Genomic DNA, 6153 nt, shown 5'->3' on the forward strand with positions numbered 1-6153 from the left:
CTTAGGCGAGTACGAGACTGCAGCGAAGCCCTCGAGTGGGAGGATTGCTCTCCACTCGGTAGGATTTTTTAAACTTAGGCGAGTACGAGACTGCAGCTAAGCCCCTGAGTGGGAGGATTGCTCTCCAGTCGGTAGGATTTTTTAATATCAGGCGAGTACGATACTGCAGCTAAGCCCCCGAGTGGGAGGATTTCTCTCCACTCGGTATGATTTTTTAAACTTAGGCGAGTACAAGACTGCAGCTAAGCCCCCGAGTGGGAGGATTGCTCTCCACTCGGTAGGAATTTTTATACTTAGGGGAGTATGAGACTGCAGCAAAGCCCCCGAGTGGGAGGATTGCTCTCCACTCGGTAGGATTTTTTAAACTTAGGCGAGTACAAGACTGCAGCTAAGCCCCCGAGTGGGAGGATTGCTCTCTAGTCGGTAAGATTTTTTAAACTTAGGCGAGTACGAGACTGCAGCTAAGCCCTCGAGTGGGAGGATTGCTCTTCACTCGGTAAGATTTTTTAAACTTAGGCGAGTATGAGACTGCACCTAAGCCCTCGAGTGGGAGGATTGCTCTCCACTCGGTAGGATTTTTTAAACTTAGGCGAGTACGAGACTGCAGCTAAGCCCTCGAGTGGGAGGATTTCTCTCCACTCGGTAGGATTTTTTAAACTTAGGCGAGTACGAGACAGCAGCTAAGCCCCCAAGTGGGAGGATTGCTCTCCACTCGGTAGCATTTTTTAAACTTACGCGAGTATGAGACTGCAGCTAAGCCCCCGACTGGGAGGATTGCTCTCCCCTTGGTAGGATTTTTTAAACTTAGGCGAGTACGAGACTGCAGCTAAGCCCCCGAGTGGGAGGATTGCTCTCCATTATGTAGGATTTTCTAAACTTAGGCGAGTACGAGACTGCAGCAAAGCCCCCGAGTGGGAGGATTGCTCTCCATTATGTAGGATTTTCTAAACTTAGGCGAGTACGAGACTGCAGCTAAGCCCCCGAGTGGGAGGATTGCTCTCCACTCGGTAGGATTTTTTAAACTTAGGCAAGTACGAGACTACAGCTAAGCCCCCGAGTGGGAGGATTGCTCTCCACTCGGTAGGATTTTTTAAACTTAGGCGAGTACGAGACTGCAGCTAAGCCCTCGAGTGGGAGGATTGCTCTCCATTCTGTAGGATTTTCTAAACTTAGGCGAGTATGAGACTGCAGCGAAGCCCTCGAGTGGGAGGATTGCTCTCCACTCGGTAGGATTTTTTAAACTTAGGCGAGTACGAGACTGCAGCGAAGCCCCCGAGTGGGAGGATTGCTCTCCACACGTTAAGATTTTTTAAACTTAGGCGAGTACAAGACTGCAGCTAAGCCCCCGAGTGGGAGGATTGATCTCCACTCGGTAGGATTTTTTAAACTTAGGCGAATACGAGACTGCAGCTAAGCCCCCGAGTGGGAGGATTGCTCTCCACACGTTAAGATTTTTTAAACTTAGGCGAGTACGAGACTGCAGCGAAGCCCCCGAGTGGGAGGATTGCTCTCCACTCGGTAGGATTTTTTAAACTTAGGCGAGTACGAGACTGCAGCTAAGCCCCCGAGTGGGAGGATTGCTCCCCACTCGGTAGGATTTTTTAAACTTACGCGAGTACGATACTGCAGCTAAGCCCATGAGTGGGAGGATTGCTCTCCACTCGGTAGGATTTTTTAAACATAGGCGAGTACGAGACTGCAGCTAAGCCCCCGAGTGGGAGGATTGCTCTCCACACGTTAGGATTTTTTAAACTTAGGCGAGTACGAGACTGCAGCGAAGCCCCCGAGTGGGAGGATTGCTCTCCACTCTGTAGGATTTTTTTAACTTAGGAAAGTACAAGACTGCAGCTAAGCCCCCGAGTGGGAGGATTGCTCTCCACTCGGTAGGATTTTTTAAACTTAGGCGACTACGAGACTGCAACTAAGCCCCCGAGTAGGAGGATTGCTCTTCACTCAGTAGGATTTTTAAAACTTAGGCTAGTACGAGACTGCAGTGAAGCCCCCGAGTGGGAGGATTGCTCTCCACTCGGTAGGATTTTTTAAACTTAGGCGAGTACGAGACTACAGCTAAGCCCCCGAGTGGGAGGATTGCTCTCCACTCAGTAGGATTTTTTAAACTTAGGCGAGTACGAGACTGCAGCTAAGCCCCCGAGTGGGAGGATTGCTCTCCACTTGGTAGGATTTTTTAAATTTAGGCGAGTACGAGACTGTAGCTAAGCCCCCAAGTGGGAGGATTGCTCTCCATTCTGTAGGATTTTCTAAACTTAGGCGAGTATGAGACTGCAGCGAAGCCCTAGAGTGGGAGGATTGCTCTCCGCTCAGTAGGATTTTTTAAACTTAGGCGAGTACGAGACTGCAGCTAAGCCCCCGAGTGGGAGGATTGCTCTCCACTCAGTAGGATTTTTTAAACTTACGCGAGTACGATACTGCAGCTAAGCCACCGAGTGGGAGGATTGCTCTCCACTCGGTAGGATTTTTTAAACTTAGGCGAGTACGAGACTGCAGCTAAGTCCCCGAGTGGGAGGATTGCTCTCCATTCTATAGGATTTTCTAAACTTAGGCGAGTACGAGACTGCAGCGAAGCCTTCGAGTCGGAGGATTGCTCTCCACTCGGTAGGATTTTTTAAACTTAGGCGAGTACGAGACTGCAGCTAAGCCCCTGAGTGGGAGGATTGCTCTCCAGTCGGTAGGATTTTTTAATCTTAGGCGAGTACGATACTGCAGCTAAGCCCCCGAGTGGGAGGATTGCTCTCCACTCGGTAGGATTTTTTAAATTTAGGCGAGTACGAGACTGCAGCTAAGCCCCCGAGTGGGAGGATTGCTCTCCACACATTAGGATTTTTTAAACTTAGGCGAGTACAAGACTGCAGCGAAGCCCCCGAGAGGGAGGATTGCTCTCCACTCTGTAGGATTTTTTAAACTTAGGCAAGTACGCGACTGCAGCTAAGCCCCCGAGTGGGAGGATTGCTCTCCACTCGGTAGGATTTTTTAAACTTAGGCGAGTACTAGACTGCAGTGAAGCCCCCGAGTGGGAGGATTGCTCTCCACTCGGTAGGATTTTTTAAACTTAGGCGAGTACGAGACTGTAGCCAAGCCCCGAGTGGGAGGATTGCTCTCCACTCGGTCGGATTTTCTAAACTTAGGAGAGTACGAGACTGCAGCTAAGCCCCCGAGTGGGAGGATTGCTCTCCACACGTTAGGATTTTTTAAACTTAGGCGAGTACGAGACTGCAGCTAAGCCCCCGAGTGGGAGGATTGCTCTCCACTCTATACGATTTTTTAAACTTAGGCGAATACAAGATTGCAGCTAAGCCCCCGAGTGGGAGGATTGCTCTCCACTCGGTAGGATTTTTTAAACTTAGGCGAGTACGAGACTGCAGCTAAGCCCCCGAGTGGGAGGATTGCTCTCCATTCTATTGGATTTTCTAAACTTAGGCGAGTACGAGACTGCAGCTAAGCCCTCGAGTGGGAGGATTGCTCTCCAGTCGGTAGGATTTTTTAAACTTAGGCGAGTACAAGACTGCAGCTAAGCGCCCGAGTGGGAGGATTGCTCTCCACTCGGTAGGATTTTTTAAACTTAGGCGAGTACGAGACTGCAGCTAAGCCCCCGAGTGGGAGGATTGCTCTCCACTCGGTAGGATTTTTTAAACTTATGCGAGTACGAGACTGCAGCTAAGCCCACGAGTGGGAGGATTGCTTTCCACTCGGTAGGATTTTTTAAACTTAGGCGAGTACGAGACTGCAGCTAAGCCCCCGAGTGGGAGGATTGCTCTCCACACGTTAGGATTTTTTAAACTTAGGCGAGTACGAGACTGCAGCGAAGCCCCCGAGTGGGAGGATTGCTCTCCACTCTGTAGGATTTTTTTAACTTAGGAAAGTACAAGACTACAGCTAAGCCCCCGAGTGGGAGGATAGCTCTCCACTCGGTAGGATTTTTTAAACTTAGGCGACTACGAGACTGCAACTAAGCCCCCGAGTAGAAGGATTGCTCTTCACTCAGTAGGATTTTTTAAACTTAGGCTAGTACGAGACTGCAGTGAAGCCCCCGAGTGGGAGGATTGCTCTCCACTCGGTAGGATTTTTTAAACTTAGGCGAGTACGAGACTACAGCTAAGCCCCCGAGTGGGAGGATTGCTCTCCACTCAGTAGGATTTTTTAAACTTACGCGAGTACGATACTGCAGCAAAGCCCCCGAGTGGGAGGATTGCTCTCCATTATGTAGGATTTTCTAAACTTAGGCGAGTACGAGACTGCAGCTAAGCCCCCGAGTGGGAGGATTGCTCTCCACTCGGTAGGATTTTTTAAACTTAGGCAAGTACGAGACTGCAGCTAAGCCCCCGAGTGGGAGGATTGCTCTCCACTCGGTAGGATTTTTTAAACTTAGGCGAGTACGAGACTGCAGCTAAGCCCTCGAGTGGGAGGATTGCTCTCCATTCTGTAGGATTTTCTAAACTTAGGCGAGTATGAGACTGCAGCGAAGCCCTCGAGTGGGAGGATTGCTCTCCACTCGGTAGGATTTTTTAAACTTAGGCGAGTACGAGACTGCAGCGAAGCCCCCGAGTGGGAGGATTGCTCTCCACACGTTAAGATTTTTTAAACTTAGGCGAGTACAAGACTGCAGCTAAGCCCCCGAGTGGGAGGATTGATCTCCACTCGGTAGGATTTTTTAAACTTAGGCGAATACGAGACTGCAGCTAAGCCCCCGAGTGGGAGGATTGCTCTCCACACGTTAAGATTTTTTAAACTTAGGCGAGTACGAGACTGCAGCTAAGCCCCCGAGTGGGAGGATTGCTCTCCACTCGGTAGGATTTTTTAAACTTAGGCGAGTACGAGACTGCAGCTAAGCCCCCGAGTGGGAGGATTGCTCCCCACTCGGTAGGATTTTTTAAACTTACGCGAGTACGATACTGCAGCTAAGCCCATGAGTGGGAGGATTGCTCTCCACTCGGTAGGATTTTTTAAACATAGGCGAGTACGAGACTGCAGCTAAGCCCCCGAGTGGGAGGATTGCTCTCCACACGTTAGGATTTTTTAAACTTAGGCGAGTACGAGACTGCAGCGAAGCCCCCGAGTGGGAGGATTGCTCTCCACTCTGTAGGATTTTTTTAACTTAGGAAAGTACAAGACTGCAGCTAAGCCCCCGAGTGGGAGGATTGCTCTCCACTCGGTAGGATTTTTCAAACTTAGGCGACTACGAGACTGCAACTAAGCCCCCGAGTAGGAGGATTGCTCTTCACTCAGTAGGATTTTTTAAACTTAGGCTAGTACGAGACTGCAGTGAAGCCCCCGAGTGGGAGGATTGCTCTCCACTCGGTAGGATTTTTTAAACTTAGGCGAGTACGAGACTGCAGCTAAGCCCCCGAGTGGGAGGATTGCTCTCCACTTGGTAGGATTTTTTAAATTTAGGCGAGTACGAGACTGTAGCTAAGCCCCCAAGTGGGAGAATTGCTCTCCATTCTGTAGGATTTTCTAAACTTAGGCGAGTATGAGACTGCAGCGAAGCCCTCGAGTGGGAGGATTGCTCTCCGCTCAGTAGGATTTTTTAAACTTAGGCGAGTACGAGACTGCAGCTAAGCCCCCGAGTGGGAGGATTGCTCTCCACTCAGTAGGATTTTTTAAACTTACGCGAGTACGATACTGCAGCTAAGCCACCGAGTGGGAGGATTGCTCTCCACTCGGTAGGATATTTTAAACTTAGGCGAGTACGAGACTGCAGCTAAGTCCCCGAGTGGGAGGATTGCTCTCCATTCTATAGGATTTTCTAAACTTAGGCGAGTACGAGACTGCAGCGAAGCCTTCGAGTCGGAGGATTGCTCTCCACTCGGTAGGATTTTTTAAACTTACGCGAGTACGATACTGCAGCTAAGCCCATGAGTGGGAGGATTGCTCTCCACTCGGTAGGATTTTTTAAACATAGGCGAGTACGAGACTGCAGCTAAGCCCCCGAGTGGGAGGATTGCTCTCCACACGTTAGGATTTTTTAAACCTAGGCGAGTACGAGACTGCAGCGAAGCCCCCGAGTGGGAGGATTGCTCTCCACTTTGTAGGATTTTTTTAACTTAGGCGAGTACAAGACTGCAGCTAAGCCCCCGAGTGGGAGGATTGCTCTCCACTCGGTAGGATTTTTTAAACTTAGGCGACTACGAGACTGCA

This window comes from Triticum urartu, chromosome 4A, assembly GCF_056163025.1.
Source record: "Triticum urartu cultivar PI428250 chromosome 4A, HENAU_Tu73, whole genome shotgun sequence".
NCBI classification, from domain to species: domain Eukaryota; kingdom Viridiplantae; phylum Streptophyta; class Magnoliopsida; order Poales; family Poaceae; genus Triticum; species Triticum urartu.